General features: G+C 53.2%; 1 long non-coding RNA gene across 4 annotated transcripts in view; it reads right to left on the reverse strand.

Moving 5' to 3' along the window:
* Positions 1-18126, reverse strand: part of LOC118014313 — a 113442-nt gene that overhangs the window by 21999 nt on the left and 73317 nt on the right. The window contains exons 5-9 of one of the 4 annotated variants that reach the window (XR_004680257.1): positions 11039-11154; positions 7789-7875; positions 5631-5763; positions 4929-5131; positions 20-1991 (exon numbers count right to left, since the gene is read on the reverse strand). This is a non-coding gene — a long non-coding RNA (uncharacterized LOC118014313). Of the gene's footprint in view, positions 1-19; positions 1992-2207; positions 2634-4928; positions 5132-5630; positions 5764-7788; positions 7876-11038; positions 11155-18126 lie in introns of those variants that run through there. The other 3 variants (XR_004680259.1, XR_004680256.1, XR_004680258.1) reach the window with 3 other exon arrangements.

Raw genomic sequence — 18126 nt, forward strand, 5'->3', positions numbered from 1 at the left:
GAGAACGCCTCCATCAGTGGAGGGGTGGAGAACGCCTCCATCAGTGGAGCGGGGGAGAACGCCTCTCCATCAGTGGTGAGGTAGAGAACGCCTCCATCAGTGGTGGGGTGGAGAACGCCTCCATCAGTGGAGGCGGGGGAGAACGCATCCATCAGTGGAGCGGGGGAGAACGCCTCCATCAGTGGAGGGGAAGGAAGCCGGTGGTGCATCGGGAGTGGCCCATGGCAGTTAGAGTGACTTGCCAATGGAATGTGAAGTAACAGGTTTGCAGGTCCCAGGACGGGAGCTGTGGACATGCGGCCCTGCCATAGTCTGCTCCTGTCCTCACCCACCCCACATTCTCACTTGCCCACCCAGAGAAAGCCTGTGCATGTGACAAAGGGGAACCAGGGGTCAGGAGGACAGTGAGTCCCAGGCTGCATGTGCACCCAGGCCTGCCCTGCCCACAGGCACCTTGGGAATATCTTTGTATTACAGAAGTCACTCATGTTTGCAGGGAAGAACAATGTGAACAAGAAATATACAGTGAGAAGGAAGATTCTCCTCCCTCCCACCAATGGCCTCTGGCCACTTTGAAGCCAGGCCCAATGATCCCTAACTTGGGAAAACCAAGGATGTGAACTGACACGTCCTTAAACCTGTGGGTGTGTCAGTTGATGTGTATTTCCTCGTGACAGCCCCAACTCTAACCCCAAGCATGAGAGACAATGAGCTCAGGGCTTGGTTTTCTGTGAGTGTGGGCATCAGTGATGGAGATGACCCAAAGCAAATGGTAATCTCAAGCCAGTTCACTTCGATGTGGGTTTAAGTTATTTTATAAGTTATTATTTGCTTCAGAGTTAGCTTTACAGATTTGCCCAGTGACTGTAACTTCAAGGGGCCACGGGGTCCTCATTTTGGTCTAGGAAGCACAAGTATATATTTTTTTCCAGGTGAAATGCGGACGCTAGATTACTTTACATCTTCAGGGCCTCAAACTCCAGTGTTATCAGGAGCTGCAGTAACACCGTAACTTGCCAAAGTGAGTGCAAGTGTATCAGGCAATGGGGAATGGTGGGGCCCCGTGGCAAACTGGAGAATACACACCTTGCTTAAAGACATCAACTTTAAGTAACAACAAAAGCAATAGCATCTATATATGATATATCTCTGTGGCTTGTGGCCTGGAAGATTCAGATCCCATATGAACCTGCTAGTTCCTGGCTGACCCCACAGAGAGGTGGTCCACGGGGTAAAGAATAGTAGTAGATGCAATGAGCACTTCTCAGCCCTAGCTGCCCCTTGGAGTCACCCCCACACTGCCACCCAGATCTCTACCATTCCTAGCCTCTGTTTTCTCAAAGGGGATTTTGATACAGAGCCAGGGGAGACCCACTGGACCTGCTGCCAAGCCAGCTCTGCCTCACTTCCCTCATCCCTCCCCACGTGCACAGAACCCTCCAAGTCCACCCTGGGGACACTGTCCCTTTAGCTCTGGGGCATCACCTCTCTCCTCCCTCTCCAACAAGGGAGGCCCTTGTGTGGAACAACCAAGAGGTTCCTACTACTGAGTCAAGATTTAACCAATATAAACCATGGGTGGGCAGGCCGAGGACTCAGAAAAGAGGGACACTGTCCCAAAAGATGAGGAGAACACAAATGTCATGAAACAGATCATGGGCTTTGGAGTCAGGCAGACATGGGTGAGCCCCACTTCATCACTTACCAGCTGTGTGACTTTGGGCAACAACTTAACCTCTCTGAGCCTCAGTTTTCCCATTTTTAAAATGGGAACAATACCTTCTTTGTATTGTTGTTGTGCAGGTTAAATCCGATCATGTATGTGAAGAGCAGTGTCTGGCCAAGAAGAGGACCTCTGCACACAGACTTGGGACAGGATGCTGTAGGTGAGACTTCTCCTTAGTGGTTGCATGACCTCGGGCAAGCTATTTCATGTTTCTGTGCAGAATTTCCTCATCTGCAAGATTGGGTTCACTGATGTTTTCAGAGGGCTGTTGGGAGGATGAAGTGGGATAGCACACGTCAAGGACTTAGACCATGCCTGGACTCCGTAAAGGCTCCATGAGCGTGTTAATTATTTATTAAGTCCATTCTGGCATTGGTGAGCACATGTCTCCTGTGCGTGCTGGGCGCTAGGCTGTGCTTCTGGATGTGGAATGGAGAAGTCGGAGCCTGTTTCCTGGTTTTCAGGAGAGCCTGACCATATTCTCCCCACATCTGTCTGCCTAGTTCCTTTCTCTGATTCCCCTAACCTGGATATTCCATCATTTTCACCTTCTGTCCTATTGTCTGTGACCTCCCCAGACACCTGCCGAGCTGCCTCTGGTGGCCCCGGGCGCTGGTGTGCGTGGGAGGCACCCGGGGCTGCCCTGTGGCTGAGAAGCCCCATTGGTCCCCGCAGAAGGCGAGCACTGAACTGCACTCCATCTGCTGACCAGCACACACGCCAGGCGGGCTGGGATGAATCACTTCCCGCACTGTGTCGTCATCCAGGCTCAACACAGGAGCCCTGTGTGCAGCTTTTCTGTATAGTGTTTCTTTCCATTCCATGATTCAGAAAATGCCACTCACTCAGCCATGTGATCCCCCAGTCTTCTGCCAAGGAACTGAGCGCAGAGGGTTGCTGGAAAACCCTTGAAGGACAGGGGAGGGCAGCTGTGTTTGCAAGAAAGCAGCCTGAGCCAAGAAAAGTGCAAGTTGGAATTCCCGAAACCATCACTAGGAGAGGAGTACTGGGGGGCTCAGGTATCATGAGACCAGAGACCTGCCCATGAGAGCATTTGTTGGGAGTGCACAGGCCCCCAGTGTGGTTGCGTACAGATCTCCACCCACCCCACCCCCAGAAAAATGAGATTATTTTGTCTGATTATGAATATAAAACTTGTTTAGGCAAAAATTCTGATCAATACAGAACACTGTAAAAAGGAAAGGACCTATCTCCTATAAGCTATGACCAGACACTGTTTTCATCCATTGAGACACTGGCCATGTGTCCTCAGGCCCAGAACTGCCAGTTTCTGGTCCTTAGAGCTATTGGCCATAGCCTGGGTCTGATCCTGGCTCCCGCCCCAGTCCTGGGACATTGTGCCTCCAAACGCCAGCATTTGGGTTCTAGGCCTAACCTGGCCATGAGCTTGCCGAGTGCCCTTAGGCAAATCACTCTGAGTCCTGTTTTTCTATTCAGTTAAAAAAGGGATAATAATTGGACTGATTTGTTGAGAGGATGAAAGGCCTGAGTGTGTATGAAACTGCAAATCCCCCAATCTCTTCAAATATAAGGAAGTGCCGGCCCGATGCCCGTTCCCCTGCTGTGGCTCATTTAGGCTGGTTCAGGATAGTGCTGAACCAGCCCCCCTGCTCCACGACCTAACTTACTCCACCCTTGTTGACCAAAGGCCTTCTCCAGACACTCTCAGGGTTGGCTCAGAGCAGGGAGGTCTCAGGCTGGGGCCCCCAATCATGGCGGCACACCTGAACATCGGCCCAGCACTGAGGTGGGCAGGCACCTAGTTCAGGAACATTCAAAGCCCTGTTTTGTCACCAGTTTTGAACCAAGACAGCTCTCTTCCCTCACCTCCCACACAGATGCTCACTCTTGCCAAGACTGGGCTAATCCTCAGTGCCATTCCTGCTCAGAAGCATTCTCTGATTTCAGGAAACTCTGTGGATTCCCCAACTAGTTGTATCAGTTTTACTATGATTTTACTTTACTAAAATGAATTTTAGTAAAGTCCTTAGCATGAGAAGAGGTTGTGTACTCACACCAGGGACAGTAATGACAACATAAGAACATGAGTTTAGCTGTTCCAAACTACTTCTTATATTCATCTCACTACACACCTAAGAACTCGCGTACGGGGATCATCACCTTTCCCACGTTATGGAAGAGTTAAAGAAGGCTCAGGGGACACATGACCCTAAATAGCACAGTATTTCCTCAAGACCCCAGACCCATTTCCCATGCCTCGGCCTCCCCGGCTTCCCTCTAGCAGAGCCAGCTCTGACGTTGTTCCTGCTGGATCCATCTAGTCTGGAGGCAGGAAGCCCCAGGCGGCCAGCAGCCCCTCCCCACTTAGCTCCCCTGGGAGAGTGAATCCAGGTTGACCAGGGCAGCCAATCCATCTCTGTACCCTATCTTTCGGCACATGCTCACAGACTGCCCCCATGTGGACTCCAGGGGTGGCAACCTTTCAATCACCTGGGTGTGCATCCTAACCTTTTCCCACGAAAACGATACCGGCCCAGTCCATGTGTCTGGGTATTGACCTCAGTTTCCCCTGATCTGAGGCCCTGCTCCCGCTGTGTGTCCCGTGGCCCCTCCAGGCTCCCCTGAGCCCCGCAGGAGATGGTCCTGGGTTGTCTGCCTCCAGTTCCAGCCCCTCCCCACCCCCAGTCCAAGTTCCTTCTGCCTGCTTCTCCACCAGCAGGGAGGTTCCACTGTCACACGCCTCAGGCCCTGGGCCCGGCCTGACTGCCAGGACCCTCCCTCCTGCCCATTCTAATTTACTTGAAACAAACAGCCATGCCTCCTGACAGGACCCCGGGGCCTCTCATGCTGTACCGCACATTCTCTTGCTCAGACTGCAGCAAGGACTGCGGATCCAGCGTCCCTCAAAGCCAGCCTTGGAATGGAGGGAGTGAAGCTGAGAGGCAGGTGGTGGCCATGAAGAGGTGAGACAATGGGCAGGACCAAGAGCTCCGGGGGAAGCCAGAGGCCTGATAGTGGGGGAAGGCAGTGGAGTGATGGAGAAATGGACGTTGGGGTTAACCAGGAGGGGCCCGTGTGGCCCTCACACCTCTGGCCGCTCAGGGGCTGCCCAGAGTATCATAATAATAATACGTTGTAATAATCATAACCACTGTGATAATGGCAGGTGATACACAGTGAGCACTTACTGTATGCTCGGTATGGGGCTAACATGCCTTACCTGTATCACTTCATTTGTTCCTCAGAGTCACCTGCCCACACAGATGTTATTATCATCCTTCCTGTTACTGATGAGGCGGCGGCAGCTTGAATTGGTTCAACAACTTGCCCAAAGGCATTATTTCATAAGGGGAAGATCTGGGATGAGAATCCAGGCTGTCTGAGTTCGCGTTCCACTCTCCCTAACTTCTGTAAGATCTGCTTCTAGAAAAAAATGAGAACAAAGATATAATCCACCCTGCCCAGAAGGTGGCTCAGGAGTATCAGGTTTGTGGAGGAAAGCAGAATGTGTTACAGATGTGTGAGCATTTATCTAGCTTCAGTACGAGGAATCCCTGGGATCCCAGGGTCTGGGAGGCTCTCCGGGGTCTTGCTAGTGGGGGCAGGGGGGCAGTGGGAGGGGCCTCCTGGGAGCAGCCAGACCAGGCCACACCACCCTCCCATCCACACACCCGAACATTCGAGCATTCATACCTGGGATATGAGGAGGAGGAAGTCCAGTATATTATGCCAGGACTGGCTGGTGAGGAGCAGGGAAGAATAAATGGCAAATTCATAAACTGGGTTTTTAAAATATGTATTTTATAGTAGGATTTTAGTGACAAATATCCACTAGGAAAATATAGCTTAGTTTGGCTTCCAACAAGGTATGTTAATTCAAACAATTTAATTCCAGGACAGGCCTCAGGGTTTAAGTGCTTACGTTAAGCAGGTCAGTGGAATGTGAGCCAGGTCATCATCTGGGTGGGCTCCTCTGTTCCCTCACGGGCAGTGTAGACAAGTAGATTGAAACTCCCTTTCACGTTATCTTGTGCAAAACATAGGTTGCAAAACTGCTGCAAATAAGTGTTGCAAAGGCAGAAGGGGAAACATTTAGACATGTGGCTCTTTAATCTTTCTGATTGGACTCATGGTAAGAAACATTTCCATTCACAGCCAAGTGCCCACACACACCCACAGGTGCACCCAATGAAAACAAATGTCCCTGAAACACTCTTTAGCCATACTACATGAAACGCACCTGATATTTTTAATTTTATTCCATTTCATTTAAATAAAATGCAATTTGAGATGATTGTTTTCATGACCCCTAATGGGTGGCAACTCACAAAAAAACTAGCTGACCATACTGACAGCAAGAAAAAGGAACAGACTGGAGAGTTTGTCTGTCTTGAGTCCCCTTGGGATAGCAATGTCCCCAGACCAGAGGCTCTGCCCTCCCGTTAGTCCTAGCAGGGACTCTACACCCTTGGATCTTTGGGAAACACAGACACTGTGACAAACACTGGGACTCTGAGCAGACAGGGGAGGAGGTTCCAGGGGAGAAGGCAGAGGTGCCCCTCCAAAGTCAATATTTAATTGGGATTCATTCAGGGTGCCTGGGTGGCTCAGTCGGTTAAGCGTCTGCCTTTGGCTCAGGTCATGATCTCACCCACCGGCGCGATCCATATTCCATATTCCACACTTTTGCTAGAATGATCTTTTTAAAGTGCAAATGTGATCATGTTACCTTCCTTCCTCCCTATATGACACCCCTGCTTAAACCCTTGGCTGGCGTCCCAGGGCCTAGGATGCATTTCGAAGTCCCTTCACCGCATAGCCTCAGCTCACCTCTTCCGCTGCACCTTTCCCCAGCCCTAAGCACCCTGCGCTCCCGCTGGTGTTAACGCACGCCTTGCCTCCTGATTGCTCAATACAGCCTCAAGCTTTCACGCCTTTGTCCACACAATTCCGCGTGCCTGGCAGGTTACGGCCTTGCCGGCAGGCTGGCCCCATTGTAGAGAATTGCAATGCTGTGTGGAAGCACCGTGTGCTCTCGGAAGCTTTCCCCGCCTCTGTAGTCCCAGGAGCTCCGGGCTCCCACAATTGTCTCACCTTGACCGTTCCTGCGAGCAGCCCCACAGGCTTGACTGGCTTCCCGGCTCCGGCCACTGGAGGGCAGTGCAGTGCAGACGCGTGTCAGGCCTGGCCGCAGCCTGAGGCTGCTGAGCGCTGGGGTCACCAAAGGCTGACCCTGCTCTCCTTCTATCCCTACGCGCCTCAATGCTGGGGCTTTGCCATACCTCCTGGAACGTCACACAGCCCCTTTGCGGGGCTCCTGGCCTCTGCCGCCCACCTTTGTCCTTTATGCACAGGCCTGCCCCAGCTTCCTTCCTTAACTAGTATTTTTATCATCTTCCCTTTTTTCCACCGCATCCCACCCTTCCTCAAGAACATTCAGGAGCTCCTATTGTTTCCATATTAACTCCAAACATCTCATTTGGAGTTTCCTTTGTTTATTGAAGTGTTGCCACTTCAATAACGATGAAAAATGAAAGAAAAATAATTCGTAAGTCCATTCCATGATTTTCTTATGTTTTGCTCTCTCTTATTCTGTGTGTGTGTGTATGTGTGTGTATGTGCGTGTGTATTTGTGGCTGTGTTCAGAGAATTGATACAAACTTGAGTTTAACAATTTTGGCTTATTTTGAAATTGTAGACAATTTTTCAAATTACCATTCGGCTTTATAATCTGCATCGCTATGAAGGAATGTCAGCTTGGGTCTCCAGGCTGTGCTCTCCAGCCCACCATCCAACCCACGGCAGTCTCCATTATGAGGCTGGTCAGAGCCCGTCCTCAGAATTTGTGTGGAACACATGGGGGGCTCCCAAACCTGGCAGATCACCAAAATCACAAGTGTGTCCATGGGACTTGGAAAACGCCTCAGCCCAGGTCCCATGGTGATTCAGATCAAGGAGGTCTGGGACAGGGCCTGTGTATCAGTCAGGATCCCATAGGTTCTGCTACAGTAACAACCCCAACCTCTCCTGACTTGACAGAAGGAAAGTTTCCTGCTTGCTTGCTCATTTCAAATGATCACCTTGGGTTAGTGAGGAACTCTCGCATGACGTCCTCATCACAGGTTCCAGGCTGACGGGGCGGCCACCATCTGGAGTGTGTCTGACCTCTGTGATGGGGGCAGAGAGGGGGAACGTGGTGAATTACGAGCTGGCTTTTCACACCACTTCCAGCCTGAAGTGACACTCATCACTGCTGCTTGCCTGGCTTTGGCCACCGACTCCACCATGGCGGGGAGTGCAGTCCTGTATGAGGCTCCCCAGAAGGTCCCGAACCTCTGTGTTTCAGAAAGCACTACAGTTTGGGGAAATGTGGGACCAGGGAGCTCCAGAGGAAGATCCTGGTGACATCCTTTAGCACAGAGTCATCACATCTCTGACTGGGTCTCCACACTCGCCAGGGCACCCAGGACAGGGAGCGGTGAGGGTGAGGGTGAGGCCTGACGACCTACCTTAGAGTGCTCTTGTGCAAACAGCAGGAACTCAGCCCAGTTAATGAGCTGACGGGAAAGGATATCGGGTGACTCAGAGAACTGACTAGAAGCCCGGCAAACCTGGTTCAGGGGAATGGGCCGAGCACCCTGAGGGGAAGTCTGGCAGCTGAGAGCCCAGTCACAGACACTCAGGCTGGCCAGGACGCCAGTGCAGGTGCCGTGCCCAGTGCTGTGGACGGCTGACTCCTGACCTCACCGCCACGGCTACACATCGCCTCTAGCCGCCTGTCTGTCCCTTGAGGTCCAAGCCCAGAGCAGGAGCACCTCGTGGGCTGAGCCTGGGTCACACACAGGCCTAGAGGCCTGTCTGCCCCTCCCTAAGACCACACACCGGTGGACACCCCAATTGGGAAGGGAGCTCTAATGTGGGCAGGCAAAAATCAACAGACATTGTCTACTGAGATTTACCTGCTCCTTCTCCAAAATGAACTTATCTGGGGATGCCGGGGGGGCTCAGTCGGGTAAGCGTCTGCTTTCAGCTCAGGTCATGATTCCAGGGTCCTGGGATCGAGCCCCGCATCGGGCTCCCTGCTCAGCAGGAAGCCTGCTTCTCCCTCTGCCTCTGCCGCTCCCCCCTGCTCATGCTCTCTCTCTCTCTCTCTGACAAATAAATAAATAAAATCTTAAAAAACAAAAACAAAAAAACCAAAATGAACTCATCTGGAAGACATTCAGGGGTTCACTTGATTCTCGAAGGAGCCCCTTCACTGCTTTTTTCAGGGGGAGTAAAAAGAGAGAGGTGTGCATTTGCTTTACCATCTCTGCGTTGGTTCCACAGAAACCACCAGCACCCACCCAGCAGAACCACGCTGACTGGCTTGGGTGTGGATGCTCCTCTGTTCGCCCAGCAGGATGGAGCTGGGAAGCAGGAAGGAAAGAGCACAACAACGCGGCTCCATCTCCTTCACAGAACAGACAGAACAGTCTGTCAGCAAGAGTCAAGGTTTCAGTGAAAACAGGGTGTGGGGGCGCCTGGGTGGCTCAGTCGTTACCCATCTGCCTTCAGCTCAGGTCATGATCCCGGGGCCCTGGGATCGAGTCCGCACAAGCCCCTGTTCCCTGAGCAGGGAGCCTGCTTCTCCCTCTCCCTGTACCACTCCACCCAGCTTGTGCTCTCTTGCTATCTGTCTCTCTCAAATAAGTAAATCAGATCTTTTTAAAAAAAAAGAAAACAAGGGGTGAAGTAACCTATGTAGGACTTAAAATGGTTGGGTGAACAGGCATGGCTGTTAGTCATCAATGTGGCTGCTAATCAAGTTATTTTGACCCATTTTTAGCAACAGCCTTTCCTCACTGCCTGGGGCCCACATGGACACCCATGATCCAGGCACGGTTGCTGGGGGAGGAGGCCTTGGTCCTGCTTAGGAGAGCAGCTCCAGAGATGGGAGAAGGAAAACAATATGAGTGTCATAGCTTTTCCTAAAACAGTGGCTCATAAACAGGACTGCACAGCCCCGGGGAGCCCGTGGGGTCCCATGTGGGTACAGGCCGGAGTAGAGAGCCACCAGTTAAAATACAGGATACTCAGTTAAATTTGAATATCAGATAAACAAAAAAATAATAATAATTTTTTTAGCGTAAGTATGTCCCATGCAGTTTTGGGATATACTTATACTTTAAAAATTATTTATTTTTCTGAAATTCAAACTTAACTGGAGGTCCCATATTTTTACTTGCTAAACCTGGCAACCTTCTTAGGTGTGCTGCTTTTCTTTTATTTACTTTGGGGCTTAGGTTAGATTTTTTTGCAATCAAGATTTTTGCTGCCAAAAGCACAAAAGTTTTGAAAGTCGTGGCTAGCTCTTCATGTTTTTTTTCCACATTGAAAAACTTAGGTGTAGTGAAAGTTTCAGTCATTCTTTCGCCCCATACACGTGTGTGGAGCCCGTCTGACAGCGCAGGTCCCGCTGCAGACGATGGGGCCAACATAAGGCAGAGCCGCTGCCCTCCAAGAAGTCTCCCAAGTCACTGAGGAAGACAGAGCGCCAGCCACACCGACCTCACATGGCCGGAAGTGCAAGGTGCAGAGAGGGAGTTAACACCACGCAGGTCTTGGCAGAACAGTGAAGAGGAAAGCAGAGCAGTAAAGAGACGCTAACCAGGCTTTGCCGCCGGCACTCTGGCCTCCACAGGTGCGGGGGTTGAAGCTGATGAGCACAGAATGTGGGGAGACACTGACCCTCTTGGACTTTCTTTTTCCTCTACCTTACAGTTTAATCATGACTCGGTTAAGACTGATACAATAGTAAAGCAATCATTTTGTGTTTGGTTGGCTTAAGAAAATATGACCCTGGCAAGATATTTCCGAGGGACGTCTTTAGGATTGAACACCAGGGTCCAGCCCAAGGCCTGCTGGTTTGGGCTGGAGAGGACATGGTCCAGGAGCCACCTTCAGCCGTGTCCTTGAGACTCTGTCCCAGCCCTTACCGGTGATAAGAACGTGGCCGAGAGAAATGAAGAGATTCTGAAGGAAGAGAAACGTTCAAAGGGCAAAACTGCTCTTCACCTTATTAACTCCTAAGTAAACACCTCGGCCCCGAGTGTGGGTGAGCAAGCGGGAAGGAACCCAAGTCTGTGAAGGGCAGAGCTGCTCTCTAGCGCCCAAGGAAACAGCAAGGGCAAAACGAGAGTTCTGTTATTGTGAACCCCCCTTGTTGTCTTTTTTTTTTTAATCATTAGAGAAAATTATTTCCTTTCCGGAAGAGTCTCTTTTCTGGGAACTGGGCCTGGCTTTCAGTGAGTGTGGCAGTCTTTCCGCACCCGGTCCTGGATTGGGCACCTGCAGGAGGGTGTCCGAGGGGCTCACGGTGGACTCAGGAGGCTCGGCCGTGGAGCCTGCTCGCACTCGGCTGGGAAGGCGTGACTTCTCCAGCATGGGGTCGGCAGCAGCGTGGGCTGTGGGAACAAGGCCCAGAGACGGGGCTGTGGGGGGCCAGCACAACCCCACATAGCCCAGCGACGCGCGAGCCGACCACAAGTGTGTGGAAAGCTCCACCGGGAGCTAGAAATAGCACTCCGCCCTTTGTCCCTGACCAGCTGAGGCAACTGCCTGGCGGGGTGAAATCGACCACAGGCCCCCTTGTTCCTCTCTCCCCACATCGTCCCTCTCCGTCCCTGCCCCCCCTCCCCTGACCTTAGCTCCCAGCCCGTGGACCCCGCGGACGGCGGCGCGCAGGCCCACGTCGGCCATGTGGGCCAAGGTGGTTTCTCCAGCCGCTGGAATGTGCTGTGAACGATCGCAGCACAGCTGTCTCCTCCCGGCCTTGGCACGGCCGCCCCGAGCCCTCCCCAGGGGCGCTGACCCTGACCCGGGGCCGCGCGAAACATCTGGCTTCGTCCTGGCGGCAACCTCCGTGTCAGACACACGCGTCTAGGGTTTTGAAAACCTCATCCACCGGGCCCCACGGTAAGAAGGACCGCGCTTCTCACGCCGCCTCCCGTGTGCACCTTAGGTCCCGGGCGGTTTCCACGCATGGCCCCCGTCTGTGGCCCCCGGCTTTCAGGCTTCCCCAGGGCTCGGCTAATGGGAAACCCTGGCAGGAGGTGGAAGGAGGGAGAGGAGTGAAAAAGTATTTATTCCCTGGAGGTGAGCACAGGCTGGCTGGCAACGCCCCTGGCTGATGATCGCAGCTCCCGTCTGCACCCTCTCTACATCTCTCCGTCTCCAAGTTCTAGAAGTGCCTTCCTCCTTCAAGCCTCGAGCCTCGGGGCGCTAACGAAGCTCTGCAGTTCCTGGACCTGGCTCTGCCCGACCTCTTGTGATTTCCTACAGCCTGCCCACATCGCTGTAAATAGTCCCTCTTATAAATGCCCTTTAAATGACCCACTTCGAAAGTGCCATCTTTCTGTTGCCGTACCCCGTAGTGTGTGTGTGTGTGTGTGTATTATATGTATCTACACACACACACACACACAAATGCAAAAGTCTTCGGAAGTAACATTCACCCTTACTCCCCGTGACACACTCTGATGTGTGTGATTCTATTCTAATTGTTAAAAATGCTCATCCCACCTACTAAACTAATTCCATGGCCCACTTCTGGGTCTCCCCCTTCCCACCCCACCCCCATGGTTTGAAAAGCATTGCTTAGGACCAGCCCAGTGGGACAGCTCTTGGCTGTCCAGGACGCAGTGTCCAGCAGAAGTCAGCATGGAACATGCCATGGGGGGCATCAGGTGACTGCAGAATGGGTGTCATGTGGGACTCCCCTTGGCAAAGGCTAGACTCCCCTATGGAGGTAGTTCCTTTCTGTGGTCTCCACATTCCGATGCTGGGTTTCCACTTTGCAGGCTCGAAACCCGAGTTCGTCGGAAGCCTGCGGGATGGATGTGTTCAGGGGTGACTCACTACAACACGAGTGTGAACCCCAGTGCTGACTCAGCCACTCACAGTGAGGATACAGCCACGAGTGGGCTGATGAACCACGTCCACCCATCAGCACCCTTTCTTTGGTGGGGAAGTCTCTCCAGAAAGCCAGACTATCATCAGAAGGGATTTGGCCCGAGAGCAAGGGAGGCCTTAGGCGTCGGAACACACTTGGGCGGCCTGAGCACCTGCTCTCTGGGATGTCTGTCTCACCGCCTCTCCTTTGTCCCCACTCTCTGGCCGACCCACGCCCTCTGGCTGACCCATTAACTTTCTTGTTCTGTTCCTTCTACATCTGACAACTGAAGCTTCTTACTTCAATTCCTGGTGGCCGTGGCTGGGGGTGGCTGTGTCCACCGTGGCCTCCCATGGCTGCTCAACAGGTAGCCAGCACGTGTGTTTGGGGAGCAGTAGAACCTCCCTCTGCTTCATCTTCCAAGTGGTCCAGAGATGTGTGGTCAGCGTCTAGCCAACCAGCAATAACTGTAAATGCTATTTCTTTTGAGTGCTTTGTAGGAAGTGGGGTAGGATGCTGAGCGTCTTATTGGCACAATCGTTCCTCTCCTACAACAAGCTGATGAGATAGTACCAGTTTCCCCATTTTGTACAAAAGGAGACTGAGGCTCAGATAGGGCAGGTGACTTTTTCCAGGTCATAAGCCAGTTGCTGGGTGGCCCTAGAAGCTGTCTATGAATATACATGTGTTCTCTGGAAGGATAGAATGTTCTCCCTCCCCATAAGCTCTCACTCCCTAAAGGCAGGCCTGCGCCCCCTTCAGTAACTTCCCTCCCCACCCTGCTAGCCACCTGCAATGCTGAGGGCGGGGTGCCCTGTCATCTGTGCTTGCTGACAGACGTGGTCCTGGGACCAGCCTCTTGTCAGAGGGAGGGCCAGTGGGAGCCTCAGACCACAGGGAAGTTGACTCCATGAACCGTGGCCGGTGACTCAGCTGCCTGGCTGATGGACGGTGGATGGACGTCAGTCCTCACTCCGCGGCCCTTCCCTTTTCTCCCCAAATAATAACACATCCTGGCTCTGTGATCTGGTTACTATAGGAACTGGAAAACATTTGATAATGTGGAGCCTCTGGGATGGGTGGGCGGAGTAGGTCCTGATAAAAACAACCCTTTCCTGCCCCTTCACCCCGAATCCCAGGCATCTCACCTACTTGGAACAGATCAGGTAAATAGTCAGGGGCAATTACACGACCATCTGGATTGAATGACCTTGTCCGAACCAGGAAGTCCAGGAGGTCACACGTCTGTGTGCCCATGGGATCTGGCCCAAATTCCTGCTGGAAGCAGTCTGATCTCAAGCACCCCTGTCCGCTTGGCAGACTATCACACGATATGCCCCCACACTACATGCACGGGCCCCGTCCCGGACTGTGGGGAACCTGAAGGAGGGAGACACTGGCCCCGTGCTCAGAGAACTCCTAGACAGGGCTAGACAGGGTTGTCAGGTCCCAGGGCACATCAGAAACCACCAGGAAACAGTGAGAAAGGGGGCTGGGGAGGGGGCTTCTGGGAGGAGATGGGGTTCAGTGAAATGAACCAGAACTCTCCATTCCCAACAAACCCTGAGTGTGGGGCCATGCTCATTCGCTTATACATGAGGGGTCACGGATGACTGCTGGGGCGAGGGGACCGGATCCTAGTCCAGGCTCAGGCACCTGTGCCTTCTCGGGCTGTGGCTTTCCAGTCCTCCTGTCCTCCCCATCACTGGTTCAAGGCTCACTGGGCCCCCTCCGTGTAGGGTGCTCGGCTCAGACAGCTTGACAACGATGTTCCACCCTCCCCTAAGATTGAACAGGTTCACATCCAAACTCATCCCCGCCGACCCCCTGCCCAACCCTGCCTCTTCCCTAAAGCACCAACATTATCCCATTATTCCAGCCATTCTCCATATCCTGACCATTGCCAATGTCTGGTGAATCTCCTTCACCAGACATTGGCAATGGTCAGGATATGGAGATATCCTCCTTTCCAGCCTCACCTCCCAATGTGCTCTCTCTCTCTCTCTCTCTCTCCCCCCCACCCCCCCCACACACGCACACACACGTGCACATGCACACACACCACACCAGCCTGCTAGTCTGTTTCTTGGCCTTTAAAAGCACTGCCCCATTCTTCGTGGTGACTCCTCTGCCTGAGACCCCCGCTCCCCCCAACTCAGGGAACCCCACCCTTCCCCAAGGCCCCAAGCCCCACTCAGATGTCTTCCCAGCCCCAACCCACACCCCAGGTCCAGGGCAGAGTTCATCACTACCTCCTCTGTGCACCCACATGACTCCAGCACTTTCCATCCTGAGCAGAAAGTCTTGTTTCCCGCCTCCTCTCCTGGCCTGCGATCCGCTGGTGCTAACGCTGTCTGATTCCTCTTGGCCTCCTAAATCCCTGTAGCTCAAGCCAGGTGCTCCGGGAACGCCGCCCAAACCCAGGACCCACCCTCCAAGCCCATCCTCCTCCTGACCTCTTCCTACCTGGCGCTCAGCATCTGCCTCAACCTCCCCACCTCTCTCCGCAGCCTCCCTCTGGGAGAGCGACCGGAGCTCAGGCACAGAGGCTGCTGGCTTGTGACCTGCTCAGGGAAGGGCCAGGTGGCCTTGATGAGGGGCACAGGGCTGGGTGTCCCCAATGCACCACCATCAGTGCCGTCCTTCCATCCATGTTTCTTCCCCTAGACTATGGGTCTCAGTCACTTATTTCCATTTCCCCATGCTGCTTTGTACCTAGTAGCTGCCCCCAATGTTTGTCCAAGTGTTGGATCCGCCATTCTCTGTGCAAAGCCCTGTGGTGGTTCCCTGGGGCCTGTCACAGGCTGGGACTTCAGGCACACAGGGGAGTGTGGCCCATGTGCTCACTCTCTGATCATGGGGCTCATGGAGTTTGTGCAGCTGCAGAAGGGCACAGGCCCCGGAGGGAAGAGGGGTCCCCTCACCTCTCAAGTCAGCCACCCCATAAAGAAACACAGCTTCCTGTGTCTGCTGGTGACCAGCAATTGCTAGAAACTTCCTCAGCTCCCTCCTTGCCAGCCCTCAGATGCTTCCTCCTCCCTTGCCATCCTTCCTTCCATCATTTCCATCATCCCAAATGCAGAGACTTCATAACTGCCCCGTCTTCCCCTCCCGACACCCCCCTCCCTCTCTCCAATCGTATCTTCCTGCATTTAACACACAACCTGGTTCGTCCAGCCCCGCCTGTCCTGCATACTCTGCAGGTAATCACTCATGCAGTTCTCCTTCTCCGGAACCCCTCCCTGCTTTTCTCCACTGATCCAAATCTGTGGCTCTGGTCTCCCCCTTCTCGGGAATTCTCTGACGCAGAACTGACTCCCTGAGCCACATTACAGTCCTGTTGCAACCGGCAAGCATCACACCATTTAATATTTAATTATTCTCGGCACCTTAAAAAATGCACACTAATTTTCTTTCCCCACCTCAATTATAAGCTTCTTAGGAATAAAACTGTTTTTTATATCGTTGGGGGAGGCTGGAGAGTGTAGGCTTTCTCTGAATTCTCTTAGCTGCTTGTTGGGCACACGATTTTCACAGGGTCACCTATCTGGTAAAATCTTTCTTGGGCAACTCTGAAAATCTGTCACAGGTTGCAGGAGGCCTCATGCCATACACTTCTGGACTGAAAACTGACGGGCCAAAAGCCCAACTTCCTCATTCCATTTGGCTTATTAGGAGGGTTCTCTGAAGCTTAGAGAAATTAGGATGGCCACCCTGTGGGAAGAACTGTAGCCCTACTAAGTGGTGACTGAGGAACGACATCCATGAGTTGGAGCACTGCAGTGATGCTTTCATGACCCAGGCCCTGTGCCCAGGGGAGGTGAAGCGCGGGTTCTTCTGCGTGGCCTCGCAGAGCAGCCTCCCTGGAGCTGGGGCAAGGGGTGTGTGAATGCGAGGGCCTTATCACGTCCCTCTTGGCACTGGGCACTGAGACCACTCCCTCCCCAGGGAGCCTCCCAGCATGGCAGGCTTTGGAGAGGAGCTTTATCAAGCTGATTACAGTAAGAGAATCGCTGGAGAATTTTATTTGACTTAACCTTGCCAAACAGCTTCCTTTAGGTCAGGCCACCCAGGACTTCCGTCAGGTCAGGCATGTGTCCACCATGTGGCCTGACCACAGGCAGGTCCATGAGCACTCGGAGCCCTGTGCCTCCTGGGAAAAAGTATGGCAGGAACCTGGGGTCCAGGAAGAGCTCAGGGTCAATGTCCAGGGTTCATTTTTCTCTTTCGCTCCCTTACGTCCCCTCCAGTTTCTGCACCTTCATTCCCTGCCCCTCATATGATCTCTTTCCTGCCAAGCTCATCATTCCCGCACTCCCCTCCTCCTCCTCCGATGGAGCTCCCTTTCCAATCACCTAGGCACGAACTCCTCAGTAAACTCTACCTGACCTAGCTGGGGGCTGCTTCCCCTGTCCTCTCTCTTTCTTCCCTCTAGGAAACCGGCCATGACTATGGTCCCTGGAGTCAGCGGGTGTTGGGGTCCTCTGGAGCCCACTTTCCGCAGGCCACAGCACGTATGGAACCATCCATGGAGGACTTACAGTGTGGGTCCTGGGGAAACACGGGGGGCAGACACGTGGTGCGTGGGCCTGGGGGTCTGGGGGTGCAGCAGAGGAAGTGGTAAATAGGCAGGCCACTGCGATGTGCTGTGGTAACAGGGAGATGTCCCGGCTGCCAGACACAGTGGGGGCAGCCAGGGCTGTGTCGGGGAGGGTGAGCCAGGGCAGACAATGTTCAAGGGAAGGGAGGCCTGGAGAAAGGTTGGTGGTGGGCTACAGGCTTGGGGAAATTCTATTCTACACAGAGAGAAGCCAGAACAGGGGTTCTCAGGGGAACTCCAGCAGGTCGGCATGGCTTAGAAATGAATGAACAAGGAGGGGAGAGAGGCAGGGGGAGACTCAGGCAGCACCCCAGTCCATGAGAGGAGACTGGACTCCAAGGCCCATGGGGGGTTGAGGAAGGGCCTTATCCAGGGAGAGATGATAATGTTGGGATATTCATTTCTATTCACATAATGGGGAAAATTCAGGAGGCTCGCTCTTGTCCAAATTCATGTTTGATGAATACGCTGAAGAAGAGAGGCCTAGAGATCCACCCAGGCCCACAGGGAGCCAGGCCGGGCCGACACTGGAACCCGTGTGTGTGCCGGGGGAAATAGGGCGGTGGGGGTGTCCACAGAGGGCAGTAAGTGGATAAGCTGAGGCCCTCAGGTTGTAACTAATGGAAGTAACCAACCTGACTTGCTTAAGCTGAAAGGGACACTGGTTGTGAAGATGCAGGTCCAGGGCAGGACAACAAGAGATCTTTCAGAGGAGTCCTGATTCAGAAGTGGGGTCTTCTCAATGAGAGCTCTTCCGTCCTATGTCGGCCTCTGCCCATCTATGTCATCTCTTGTCTTTGCAGCCCTTCCTTGTCCCTTTGGCTGCTGGCAGAGCCTGCTTGCCCCACAGCCGTGCAGGTGGTGAGTTATAGGCTGGCTCTGGGT

Source organism: Mirounga leonina, unplaced genomic scaffold (genome assembly GCF_011800145.1).
Source record: "Mirounga leonina isolate KUSES-001 unplaced genomic scaffold, KU_Mleo_1.0 Mir_154, whole genome shotgun sequence".
Taxonomy (NCBI): domain Eukaryota; kingdom Metazoa; phylum Chordata; class Mammalia; order Carnivora; family Phocidae; genus Mirounga; species Mirounga leonina.